At 46.0% G+C, this 13761-nt stretch overlaps 2 long non-coding RNA genes across 2 annotated transcripts; both read left to right on the top strand.

Moving 5' to 3' along the window:
- Positions 1-179: 179 nt before the first annotated feature.
- On the top strand, positions 180-6087 carry LOC118707754. Its single transcript, XR_004984384.2, has 3 exons — positions 180-509; positions 3296-5315; positions 5366-6087. It is a non-coding gene; the product is annotated as an uncharacterized LOC118707754 (long non-coding RNA).
- A 5480-nt stretch (positions 6088-11567) lies between these two features.
- LOC123651502 lies at positions 11568-13285 on the top strand. Its single transcript, XR_006740273.1, has 2 exons — positions 11568-12590; positions 13205-13285. It is a non-coding gene; the product is annotated as an uncharacterized LOC123651502 (long non-coding RNA).
- The last annotated feature ends 476 nt before the right edge of the window (positions 13286-13761 follow it).

Genomic DNA, 13761 nt, shown 5'->3' with positions numbered 1-13761 from the left:
AGGCTTCCACGCCAGTTGCGCCTGTGGCGCACGCAAATGCTTTCCGAGTTTGGGGTGTCCCCTTGGCCCTGAGGTTTCCCTGGAAAACTTCAGGTAAGTTTCAGGTATGTCGTTGGAAAGTGGGGGGGTCACCTTCTCTGCACCCAGCGCGACAGATCGCTTCCCAGCCACCCCCACATACACACCCCTTCTCCGCTCCCTCGGCGTGGTTATCACCACTGTGTACAAACTGATACGGTCCTCGGCCGGCCCGGGGACTGGAACTAGACGGCGCGGGGTTATCAGCGCCGATCTGTCATCGGCGAGTCTAGCGGCCGCGGGTTCAGCCCTGGCAGGAGCTCTGATACCCGTCTCGCTCCCTTTCGCTCACAAGAAGGATTTCTTCCGACAGGCGTGACCCCAGCAGGCTCGTGAGAGTTTTGCCCGGGGCAGGAGGAGTTGTGTGGGAATGGATCTTGACGCTCCCCCCCCCCCCCACCAGGTAAATCGAAGTAAATGATTTCCTAAAGGTCAGTCTCCTCTGAAGGCGTTTGGGCTCTGTTTTTGTTTGTTTGTTTTTAATGTATTTCAGTTCGGGGTGAGGGAGAGGAGCCTAAACTAGTTAAAGGAGGGTAGGCAGGGACGCTGTAAAATATGGTTTCCAAAGGTTGTGGGACTTGGCCGCTACGTGTAGGATTCGTCTCCGTGTAACTGTGGGCTGGGAACCTGTGCGTCCTGTCCGGGGGAGCAGGGGACCCGGCCTGGCGGCGCTGGGGCTGAGGTATCTGAATTCAGGAAGTTGGTGATCATTTACTCCCCTTTCATTCTTCGTTGTAAATGGCTGCTAAACACTTCTGAATTTTAAATTGCTGCTGAGAAGGCACATGAACCGTTCTCATCTGATTTAGTCACTTTTATGACATTCCTCTCTGCCTCCCCCAGTCTCGGCTCCCAGTGTCCATTATGACCGCGTGCCCACCGAAGGTAGAAAACTCTGGAAGGAGACTGGTGGCAGGAGCAGGCTCCGGGGGCTTTAAAGTTTAACCGGAGTTCGATCGAATGCGACTATCAGAAGCGACAGCCGGGTGGCCGGCCGCCTTGCACTTAACTCAGGCCCCGGGCTTCCAATGTCTTCTTTTGGGTTTTACGTGAGTCCCCGACCAAGTTCTTAAATAAGACTGAATTTTGCAGAAGTTCCTTTTATAAGCAGTTACAGGAACGTGGTGGACCTTTGAATTCCTTTGAGTTCCACTGGTTTTAAGTGTTTCTCAGGTTTGCTCTTAAAACCAGTGTTTTAATTTTTTTTTTTAAATTTCACATTTTGGTGAGCTAATTTTTAATGAAGACCGGTTAGCAAATAAATATTTTGGCTACTTCAGAGTCCAGGCCTCCGTGCCTGTGCCTCAGGAGACCCAGCTCTGTAAGGCCATGGTTCCTGCTGTGCGTTTTATTATTATTATTATTATTTATTAGCAAGTACCCGGGTGTCTGTGAATTTCCCTCAGTACCTGTTCCCGCAGCTCCACCGCAGCGGTGAGAGGGTGCTTTGGCGCTGGTTCCACTGGAACGTGGGTGAGCGGTGGTACCGACCCCACCCCAGCCTGAGGACTGGAGAAGGCGGCATTTTACCCTCCAGATTCCCAATCTCTTTTTAACATTGCCTAAAACGAAGAGGGGGAGGGAGGAAGGTCATTGCTCCTTTGCTGGGTCACAAATTGTTTTTGTTTTTGTTGTTGTTTGTAGGTTTGCTTTCCAACCAAGGGAAGGAATCAATCGTTAGTGAAATGTTTTTCTTGCCAGTTAATTTTAAAATAAAACAAACTTCTTTGACCCGTAGCGTTTATTCAGACAGAAAGCCAGGTTGCCTGACCTCTCCAATTTGCAGTTTTCCTGAGGCACCCACTGGGGCCCTGGGGACTCCACCTTCCCAACGACTCCCCGCCGGCCCAGGCCGCGGTGCCGAGCTCCCGGCGGGTCTCGGGAGGCAGAGAATAGCGGGAGCGCAAAAAGCAGCACACCCCGAACTAGAGAGAAACGCGGGAGCCCCCCCGCAGCCTTCCAGGTAGACCGGCAGGCTCTTGGTATAGGTGCGTTTCCATCGCGGTTTCTTTTCTGAGCCCCCCCTCCCCACTTTCCTTTTTTTCTTTTCTTTTCCTTCTGCTTGTCTCCTCTTGTGGAGTTTGCTCATCTGAAACGAAATCGTGTTTTCTTGGGACTATTTAGACCCCAGGGGTGGCCCCTCCTCGGTGAGCCCGCGCTCCCCAGCCGCCCTCCCCACGCCGGGAGAGGGGCTGGCTCCGGGGCCCGGCCTGTCTCCCCCGGGACTGATTTATTCGGGCCGCACCGCCCGCACCACTCACTCCGGTTAGAATTCAGCCAGAAATCCGCAGTCAATGGCGCGGGGGGCGGGGGCTCTCCTTCGGGGACCGGGTCACGCGCCGCTTCCGGAGGCGCTGCGGGACCCCGGGACCCCCATCCCAAGGCGCCCGGACGCCCCGCAAACTTCAGCTTATGGCCCTGTCGTTGTCCGGCGCTCCTGGCGGCAGCAGCGACGTTTCTGAAAGGAAAGAGAACACAGTGTCTGGCTTAAAACGTATTTTTAAATGAACAGTGTTTTCTAAGCCAGATTTATGGCGCCTTCTCTCTTATCCTATATTTCTTCCTGTCCCAGAGACGACGCTTTTGCCCAAGGACACAAGGTCACCCCGGCGCCCCCCGCTCCCGCCAGCGTCCGGGGCGGCGTGTCTCCCCCGCCCAGAGGCTGTCAGCCCCGCGCAGGCCGTCGCCCGGAGTTCCTTGCAAACTCTATTAATTGGAAACTAAATACATTTAGGGGAGAACATTGTTGTTTTTGTTTTTATTTTGTTTTAATTCTCGACCCTCCCCCCCCCCCCAAAAAAAATATATATATACTCTAGAAATGTCCAGTGGTGGTGGCGGCGGAAGCGGGAACACCGCGCAGCCTAGAGGTCGCCCTCGCCCCCTCGCCCCGCCGCCACCGGGCCCTTTGGGGGCAGCGCCCCGGGCGCCTGGGCCAGGGCGGCCGGGCTCGAGCCCCGGAGCGCGGTGACCGCGGCCCCCGGCCCCGCAGCCCGGGGCCCCCGCGCCCCCGGCGGCCGCCAGCCCGGCGCGGAGGGGGGCCCGCGGGAGGTCACGGCGGCGGCACCGCTCCCCGCGCTGTTTACGCGGCTTAATGCACTCCGTGCGCCGCGGGACGGCGAGCGCCTTATGCGATAAGCGGGGAGGGGGGCCGCGTAAAAGCCCCTCTCCCCGCGTCCATTAACCTCCTCACTTTCTTCTCTCCTCTCTCCTAAAGCTCGTTATCTGGGCCACCCAATGACCGACGAAAGACGTCCCCTCCCCGCTCCTCCCGAGGCCGCTGTAAACCAAATAAATGTGGCTGTGAGGGGCCAGGACGCCTGACACAAGATGGAGAGGTGTCTCTCCGCGATCGCTGGGCGCACAGGAGGAGGAGCGGGTGGCTCCCGGATCCCGATAAAGACATTCCGCGCCGGCGCCGGCCGCCCTGCCCGCCCCGCGGCCCCGGTGCGCCCTGACGTCCTGGGAGCTCGGCGGTGGGACCTGCGGGTTCCCGGGGAATGTGCCGGACCCGGGAGTGCCAGGCCCTGGGGGTCCCGGGCCCGGGAAATGCCAGGGGAGCTTGGCTCCCAGAGCAGCCCCCTGCACAGGACAGAAAAACCAAACCGAGCTCAGCGGGGGGCCTAAATCCCCATCCCGTGTTTATTATGGTCTGTTGCTGGAGACTGCAAAGCCAAGCCACCTCTGCCTCCCCACCCGCTTTGCTGAGGGGCAGTGTGACTCCATGTCTCCCTGGTCCTGGGAGCAGATCTTTTGAACCCCAGTCAGAACACGGTGGCTGGAACCTGGCAGCTGGATGAGACCCAAGCTAAAGGGAGGGTGTGGGCTAGCACACTGACAGCATGCAGGTGGGAGGCAGAGGTCCGGTGATTCAGTCATCCTCAGGTTGGGTTTGCTTTATGAAGTGTGGTATTTATTATCATTATTAATTACCACTGGCATCACTACACAAAGCCTAGGGCTGCCAGCTGGGCCCCGGCCCTGCCCTCGGGGTGATCCCTTCCCTTTTGCCAAAGGTGAAGCGAGGGATGTTCAGTTTCCTGATTCTGAAAAGTGGGTTTGGGGAGGATGATGCCATGTTTTCAAGTGCCCCGCTAAGGCCCGAGAATTAGCCTTTTAAAAGCCTTTTCTACCGCTTTTAAAAGGCTGGGGCTGGCCCATGAGACATACACACCCTGACTTCCCCACGGTGGGGCTTCTTCCACTATCCTCTGCCTTCCCCTCTCTGTTCTCTGTCCAAGCTGGAGATAGGGCTCTGAATTCCAAAAGTCAGTCCAGCATCTTTAGCTTCTGTCTGTCACCTCACACGGGGCCCCAGAATTACATGCCTCTCTTTTTTCCTCTCCCCATCCAAATAAGGTGAACTCCGAAATCTAATCCTTTCTCCTCACCCAGCCTCCCAGGAAACGGAAAAATCAAATCATCAGAGAGAAAGGGATCATTTCTACACCCAAGAAGGTGAAAGAGATGCAGCAAGTTCCAAAGCCCCAAACCACGGCTTTCCCTGGGTTCTGCTGGTATTACGTGTGAGGGCAATGCCAATGCTAGGGTCAGGGTCCAGGTGCCACTGTCCCAGAGCTGTCTCAGGTCAGAGACCTTTCTGACTGGGTGTTGTGTGTCTCCCCCCCCCCGCCCCCCCGCCGGAGGGTGTTAAGGGGTGGCAGAAAAAGGAGGTAACAGGCTTTTGAAGATTTGCTAAGTAAACTAATGTTCCTTCTTGATTCAATTAAAGGGGGAAAAAAAGTACCCAAGAAATAAAAACAATTACTGCATTTGCCACCCAGAAATATGACCTCTCCATTCAGCTATGCTGCAAATATGCAGAGAATTATGACCAAAGGGTTGTCTACCCAGGGTCCTGCACTTGCCCAGCCATACGCACTGCAAAAAGAAAAATTGGAGCTGGCCTCTAGTGAAGTGTTTACAGTCTGAAGATCGGCACTTCTGTAGAGCTGGTGAGGCCAAGTACTACAGGGAATTTCCAAGATGGAGGGAGATGTCTGAGCCTTTTTCCTTCTCTAGTGAAATACTCGGGCTCAGATTTTCCTCTGGGCTCCGTGGTTGCTTTGAAAAGAAGGGAGTCGCTCTAGTTCACACGCGGAGAGACTTTCTAGAAGCCCAGACTCTGGGCCAGCCTGCCTGGGTTTGAATCCTATCCCTACCACTTAACTAGCTGTGTGACCAGGATAAGTCACCTCACCTCTCTGTGTCTCAGTTTCCTCATCTGTAAAAGGAGGGTTTTAAAAGTACCTCCTAGTTGGTCCGAAGGTTGTGGGTTATTGTTAAGCTGATTAAAAGTACCTCCAGTACAGGATTGTTGAGAAGATTAAAATGTTTCTTTTGTGTGTGTAAAGTGCTAATAGTACTTGGCACATAGTAAACACTATATAAAAGTGAACTGTTATTACCAATAGCTATAGCACAATAGATTCCTATATACTGCACCACATTTTAATTCTTGCCCTTAATTGTCCCCTGAAGCTAAATTAATTCCCAGGAAAGACCGTCTTGGAGACTGCTGTTCACCAGAGGTCTCAGGCTTTTCCTACACACCAGCAGTAAGGACTTTATTTATTGCATTATGGTCGGAAAGGGGGGGAGGAGGAGGACGAGGCAAAAAGGTCCTTTACTTGCTTTTGATTCCTTTGAAGAGGAAACATTCCTTGTTACCCTTGCAAATGCCAGCAACCAACATCTTCTGCAGGACAGAGATAGTAATCTCAAGGCTCATCCTCTGCTCCAGGACAGCAGCACCCTCTCCCTGGAACTCCTTTGGGGCAGCAGATAGGAGCGACTTAACAGATGGGGCCATGAAGGGGGGAGCTGTGAGGACTGGCATTAGATACCAGGGAGGAAAAAGAGTTGATTAAATTGACCTGGTCAGCTAGCTACACTTCTCTCATGCTCTATACCTTTCAATTTGGTATTGCTATATATATACTTATACAGGAGACTTATTCTACTTTAATTACATTGTTGTTATGGAATAAAAAAAATTATGTCTGATGAGCTATGGAACACATTTTTTTCTAGGTTTTTTTTTTGTTTTGTTTTGTTTTTTCTGAAAATGGAACACACTAATGACAGGAAAATCTAGGTCATTCCAGGCATTTTCCAACTGATTTTCTTTCAGGTTTTTCCCTTACAGTACCCTGCCTTCTAAAACAGAGAAAGAGGTTTGTTTTTCAAAAGGCAAAGTCTGGAGAGAACATAAAAGTCTTCTCCACCCTGCCGGTTTTTAGCCGGGTTTGTGCCCAGCGCCTGTTTTTCTCTTGTCTCTGACAGTCCTGATCTTCTCTATGTTTGATTTACTGAGTGCTGTCATTTCTCTGCTCTTTACTTTCACAATCACACATTTAAACCTGATAAAGTTCAAGACCCTGAATGCTTGCAGCTTTCCCAGATTTACAGTCCTCCTGCCCCCCACCCCGGCCAGCGGTCTGGGGCTGATTGAATCCTCATGCACTAAAGCCTTGGGGGATCAGCAGAGAGCCAGCAGGTCCAAGAGGGTTGTGTCCAGGGAGACAGTTAGCTCCATGTCAGCTCTTTTAGCTAAAGCAAAGCTTGGTAGCTTCCTTCTAGAAAGTGAATGTCAGCAACATCCTCTCATTTTAGACCCAACTTCCAGCTTGTAACCTACCTGTAGGCAGGTACAGGAACTGTATGTAACCTGCGAAATTGAGAATTGGTGAAAATTGGATGCGAAACCAGGATTATCTGGAATGAGTACCTGATTTTCCTGGACCTACTAAAAGCTTTGTAATTGAGGGCAAGCCACTTAATTTCTCAGTGCCTCAGTGATCCCAACTGTGAAATGGTAGAAATATTACTCACTACAAACATTCTTCCTGCCTGTATATTTGTCAGGCCCCAGGAAGACCCCTCACATATGTTTTATCTATCTCTTTGAACTCTGTCAGGTAAAGGAGAAACCTATAAGCTAACCTAAATACTAGACCAAATGGGCTAGCCAAAAGGAGTGATTTATCTCCAAAGACCGAACAGTTAGCTTAGGCTCAAGCTTTCAGACCACTAAAATGTCTTCTGATGGAAGATGCTACCTAAATAACCTATTCTTTACATGAAAATACATACTAAGTCAACTAAATCACAGAACACTGATGAAAAGCAAAACACTGGCTATGGATGCCCTTGTTTCAAATATAATTACTATCTGGGGACTTTATGTTTAAAATAAGTAATTATTTTACATATTTAATGTTTTTATTTATTAAGAACTTTTTGAGTAAGGAAAACATTTTAGGTAGCAGCAGTTTAAATAGGTCTTTAAAGACCAGTCACTGTTCCAAGTCCATGAACTAAACAAGGTGTGATTTACCTTTTCCCTTTAAAATTTATATTCTGAAGAAAGCTGAACTGTCATAATATCTAAGGGGAAAGTTATACTTACTTGTTCTGTTAGCAAAGGAAGGAAGCTGAAGGAAGCCCACCTTCTTCCAAAAGGAATTGTTTTTTAAAATCTATCCAGTCAGGCGACACCTACTAGAATGTATTCCATGATGTTGCTTTTTCCTGACTGTGATAATGCTCACCTCTATGGAGGTGAATAAAAATAGAAACTTGACTTAATGGATATCAAATAACTTTCTCTGGCTACTCCTGAGCCAGATTATTGCTCTGTTTATAATACCACAAATTAAAGACATGCAATTATCCAACAAAAACAGTATGGATATTAAACCATTTTTTAAAGACTATTGCAAAGTCAGTTACCAGCAGACTAGCCAAAAACCACAGTGTGGATCCACAATGAAAGCTGTCAACCTCTGCCTTTCAAAGGCATCTTCCTATGAAGAGCTCTGCATGCTTTGGGCAGAAGCAGAAAAGGCTAGGTGCGTGGGGGAGAGCCTGCCAAGGTTTGAGCTGGTGGGCCCACAGCAGAATCTCTACAACCCCTCAACACTGCAGCTAGATTAAGTACCCTATGGAGGTCTGGGTTCAAATCCCAACCATGCAGCTTGCTCTCTCTTTGGCTGTGTGTCCTTATGCACGTTCCTTAATATTGTAAAAAGAGAGTGATGATAACAGTAGATACCTCAAAAAATAGCTATGAAGATTAAGTGAGTTAATACTTACAAAGTGCTTAGGAGAATGCCTGGCTCAACAAACAGGCTATTTGAACTCTTTAATAAATAAGTAAAAACATAAACTTCTATTTCAAGCCACCTCTAAAGGGAAGAGAGATGAGGGGGAAGAGAGAGCATACCAAGGTCTCAAAAAAGGTAGGAAGTGATCAAAGGCATAAATGGGGGAGAGGAGAGCCTTTGAGAATGTCAGACCTTTCCTACTGGGGATTATTTAGCAACATAAACTCATGCTTTCTATATGTGGAACCTTCCAATGTGCTGTTTTCACAATGAAAAATGTGCCAATAATTTGACCTGTGAATGGAGTCGTAGGCTTTCGCCCAGCATATCATGTTTATAGACAGGTAAATGTGAAGATTGCAGAGGCAGTAAAGCTCTTTCAAGGCACCAATATGTTAATGTCTAATAAATTTTAAAGGTTTTTCTTTTTGGTAGAGTCGCACACTTTCTCCCTTGAGGAAGGAAGCACGGCGTGATGGTTAGAACTTGGTCCGGTGTTGCACCACCCATTCTGTCCTCATGAGCACCCCAACTTGCACCCACAGTCACAACTGGTATGACTCTAATGACCACAAAACCCATCACAAAATCAGTGAAGGCTGCCACATGTGTCTCCATCACACAACTGCCCCCTTCTATCTCCAATCACCCCACCACACTCCCACAGTCACAGCTGCCCTCTTCACGCTCAGGCAGCACTGTGGTCATTGTGACATGTGGTGGATGGCAGGTGGCTCATCTTTACTGTGTCCTTGTACTTCACTGTGACCATGCCTCCTTCATCTTTGTGTCCCCACTGACACATACCATCTCTATGCTTGTTAAATATGAAAATATTGAAAGTTTTCAGATACAGTGCTCCAAGCCCAAAGCATGAATTCCAGCAGTGATAGTTTATGGGGATTTTGTGATCAATAGTCCCAATACAAAACAATCTTGACGGTAGCCTGTGGCCCTTATAGGCTTGGTCCTTAAAAGAGATATCATGAGGCTATTGTTACAGCCGGCATAGTTCCTTTACTTTCCAGAATTCTTCTCAGTTTTGATGGATTTTATATTTCACTATGTTCCACTACCTCCAGCTTCAAAATGCTTTCCACATTTTTTCTCCTAATTCACCCACTTAAGAGCATTATATTATCTATATTCAGAATTCTGTAATAACCAATACTTTATTAAACCTATTAGAAAGAATACTTTACAAGAAGAATTAATGTGAAGAGTACAAATCAACAATGTATTAAATTTTAGCAGAAAAAAAAAAACAACAAAAAAAGTTAGCATCTCTAGGGCCGTGAACATAAAGCAGAGGGGTAACTTCCATTTTCAGTGCTGGGTGCATGTTCCTCTTTTGTTTCCTTCATTCCAGTATCGAGGAACAGATTTCAGTCTTGAAAGCAACTGCCCTTTGCCATTAGGTATAACAAAAGAACAGATTTATGGCTGGCACCTACCAAAAATAAAATAGGATAAGCTCATACCACAAAAGAGAAAAGAGGGTCACCTTCGAAGGGATCATTCAAATAAAATGTCAAATTCCTTTAATTTTTACTGAGCTCAATTTAAGAATACTTCCAATGCCATGTTGTTGTAGGAAGTTCAAACTTCTTTTCATTGGTGAAGACATGCCTACTGTGAGAACTGGTGCCCTATCTGAAGAAAACCAGCATCCTTCATGCCATGGGTCCTCCCTCCCTGGAAGCCCCCTAATATATGAGAAATGGGGCAAGAACTGCTAAGGAAACTAATTTAAACTCACACAACACTACACAGGAGTACTGCCCTACAGAATACTTTTTTAAAGGATAGCCATCATAAAATACCTACCTGATTAGATGCATCCCAAATATCTTCATAACAAAGTTCTAGGCTCATATCAATTCAACTGTCCTTCTGTTCTACAACACCAAGAGCAGATGCCTGTATTATATTTTCTCTTGATTGCTTCATCTGTCACACTCATACAGGGACTGCAGGCTAGAGATGAGGAAGAGGTGAAATAATTGTCCCTCACTTCCTCCCTCCAACTCAGGGGCTCACTAAAAATGCCTAATCCCGGACATAACCCTAAGTAAGTGCTTCAGGGAAGAGAAGCAACTGTTCTGTTACTTACAAAGCAACACCTGGCCATAGCACAGGGGCCCTAGGGAGACTTCTTTGTAGATGACCATATAATAAGGAAGAAAAGAGCAGAGAATGGGAGTGATATGTAAGGAAGATCTATTCCAATTGGCACCCTCTGAAACTCAGAAAGGAAAAATTAAATCAAGATATATAGGGGAGCCAAGACCGGTTTGGCTCAATGGATAGAGCGTCGGCTTGGGGACTAAAAGGTCCCGGGTTCGATTCCGGTCAAGGGCATGTACCTTGGTTGCGGGCATATCCCCAGTAGGGGGTGTGCAAGAGGCACCTGGTCGATGACTCTCTCTCTCATCGATGTTTCTAGCTCTCTATCTCTCTCCCTTCCTCTCTGTACAAAATCAATAAAATATATTAAAATATATATATATATATATATATATATATATATATATATATATATATATATATAGGAAACCCAAGTCACCCAATTGTCTTTGATCCCATGTTCCCATACCCAGTGCTGTGTAACCCAAAGGTGCTCTCATCATACTACCCCACATTAAATTCTTCCCTTCCTGCCTCTTCCAAACAGGTGACCACAAGGTCTGATCTAAGCTAGTATGTTCCTGAGAGTTAATGGGCTAAAAGCCAACCGTTTGGGGTAATATATTGTTTCACTGGGGACGTTGTGTAGTATGATTTCTTAAAGGAGTGATTGTGTTGCCGAAACCGGTTTGACTCAGTGGATAGAGCATCGGCCTGCGGACTAAAGGATCCTGAGTTCAATTCTGGTCAAGGACATGTACCTTGGTTGCACGCACATCCCCAGTTGGGGGGTGGGTGGGTGCAAGAGGCAGCTGTTCGATAATTCTCTCTCATCGGTGTTTCTAGCTCTCTATTCCTCTCTCTTCCTCTCTGTAAAAAAACCAATAAAAAATATATATATTTTTTCTTTTTTAAAGGAGTGATTGTGGAATTTCAGATTTCTTAGTCTAGAGGGAAAGATTTGGCAAAGGGGGATAGAGAGATTATCAAAGGAATACTTAATTTCTAACAGGTAAATCACCTGCCATACCTATAGGTAAGGTAGGTTTTGCCTAATCGTGATTCTAAGCATGGCTCTTTTTATTTCAATGCATTCTTTAAGCTCACTTGGCTGTTTGTTTTTCAATTTATAAATTAAGTGTTGAAGCAAAAGTATTATGAACCATTACATTTTTGTGTTGAAGCTGTCTAAAGATGTCAAATATCTCTATTCTTAGCAAAAAAAAAAAAAAAAAAAAAAAAAAAAAAAAAAAAAATCCCTGCTTTGACTAACCCTTGGATGGAGAAGAAGGAAATTACTATTTGTGTTTGCTTAGAAACGTGAACCTATATGGATCTTTCAGGTTTCCATAAAACTGACAACTCAAAAATTTAGTTTGCTGTAGGAAATAAGGTATCCTGTGAATAAATATTTAGAGGCAAGATCTGAGCACTATGCTACAATTTCAAAAATGGTTAAAATAAGAATGGCAAATCTTCAACTTCTGTGAAAACAAACAAGATATAGCTTGCTGAACAGGAAACGAACAAGCTTCAAATGCCACATTATTCAAGAATGCTGCCCTATTACAGGGATTTGCTTGTATTTACTTAAAATAAACTGGTAACAAAGAATCATAGGATGTTAAAGGTAGAAGATGCCTTAAACTTCATTTAATATTACACCCTCATGAGACACCAGAGACCTAGAGGGCCCCCCAAATTTATTAATAAATTGCTTGTTTGGAAGCCGGAGCATATTTTCGCACAAAAATATGTGATAAATGATGGGTCGATGATGGAATACAGACCTTTCTCTCCTTTTATACAGTACTGTATCCTTGAAGAACTTTGTTTTCTAGTATTGCTCACTGGGAGTGTATAACATTTCATCTACATTCTAGGTTAATATGAGTAATTGGCTACTCATTCCATGTCAGCAGGATGACACAGCCCCCATGGGTGTGACTATGATGCCTCAATTTAAGACTTCCAACCTTCTGTAAAGATTGTAAGACACAGAAACTCTTTCCTAACTGGACTGAACAGTGAAAACATTCATGTGTTCATGTAACTGGAAGTTCAGAGTCAGTTTAGCCCAGGAGCTCCTGCTCCATTTCTCTGCAACTCCTTTGTGTGTGCTTCTCCCATTTGATAACATCATGTTTAGGTCATTTTTCTCAGGTAGCAAAAGGACCGTGGTAGTTCCTGAACATTCTGGCATCTAGGCAAAGAAATAGAAAATCCCAGCCACAGGATTCCAAGCAGGAGTCCTGAGACTGAGCTTGATTGGACCCTGTAAGTTATATGCTCACCCCTGAACCAACGACCTTACTTTGGGAATGGAATGAGCTGATTGAGTTAAGCCAACTAAGACTTAAAATTGAGGTCATCTTCCCTTAAAATACATGGGTGATCATGTGAACTAAAATGAAAATGGGAGTCCCCTGAGAGGGGGATGGTGAGATATGGGTATATAATCAATAGTGTCCTCTAAATCAGTCGTTCTCAACCTTTTTGATTCCTCGGCCCTTTAATACAGTCCCTCATGTTGTGGTGGCCCCCAACCATGAAATTATTTTCGTTGCTACTTCATAACTGTAATTTTGCTACTCTTAATGAATCATAAAGTAAATATCTGTGTTTTCCGATGGTCTTAGGCTTTACAGCAGCTGTTCTCAACCTGTGGGTCACGAGAACCTGTGGGTTGAGAACTGCTAGCAGGTTCACCTAAGACCATCAGAAAACATAGATATTTACATTATGATTCATAACAGTAGCAAAATTATAGTTATGAAGTAGCAACGAAAATAATTTTATGGTTGGGGGTCATGAGGAACTATATTGAAGGGTCTTGGCATTAAAAAGGTTGAGAACCACTGCTCTAAATCATCTTTTCTCATTAACTCCAGGCCCAGCCGCTGGCTGAGTGGAACTAAGGAAGCTAAAATGGCATCGGGAGGCACACAAGCATGGGGATCAGAGGAAGAAAATGGAAATGTTTTACTTCCTTTAGCTGCTCCAGAGCCCAGACCATAGATTTGCACTCTTTGCCTCAAATCCCAGCTACTTAGACCTTTACTCCAGCTTAGAACTTTCAGATCTGCCACCACCATTAAAAAGGAAATTATCAATAGAAAAAATATATCCTACATCATTTAGAAGTGGCTACACATCTTACATCTTCCTCTCCATCTCACTTCCTCGTCAAAGGGAAGAACAAGGCCCTAGAAATAGGACTCATTCTTTATCCCCGGACAGCATGGCTCTCATACCATTGGCTTTGCAGTGTATTTTGTAACAAAACTATGGTGGCTTGGAATCCACTTTTGGCGGTCTGTCTTTAACTATGAACTAAGAATTGCAAGGTTAAGCATGAGACTATATAAAGAAATTTACAAAGAAAGTTAAGATCAATGCTTCTTCCCAAAATACATTCACCCAAATCCACAGAATATCTTTGTTTTTA

This window comes from Pipistrellus kuhlii, unplaced genomic scaffold (genome assembly GCF_014108245.1).
Source record: "Pipistrellus kuhlii isolate mPipKuh1 unplaced genomic scaffold, mPipKuh1.p scaffold_m20_p_6, whole genome shotgun sequence".
NCBI lineage: Eukaryota > Metazoa > Chordata > Mammalia > Chiroptera > Vespertilionidae > Pipistrellus > Pipistrellus kuhlii.
Note: the sequence above shows the minus strand (reverse complement) of the source record. Positions and strands in the feature narration are given on the sequence as shown.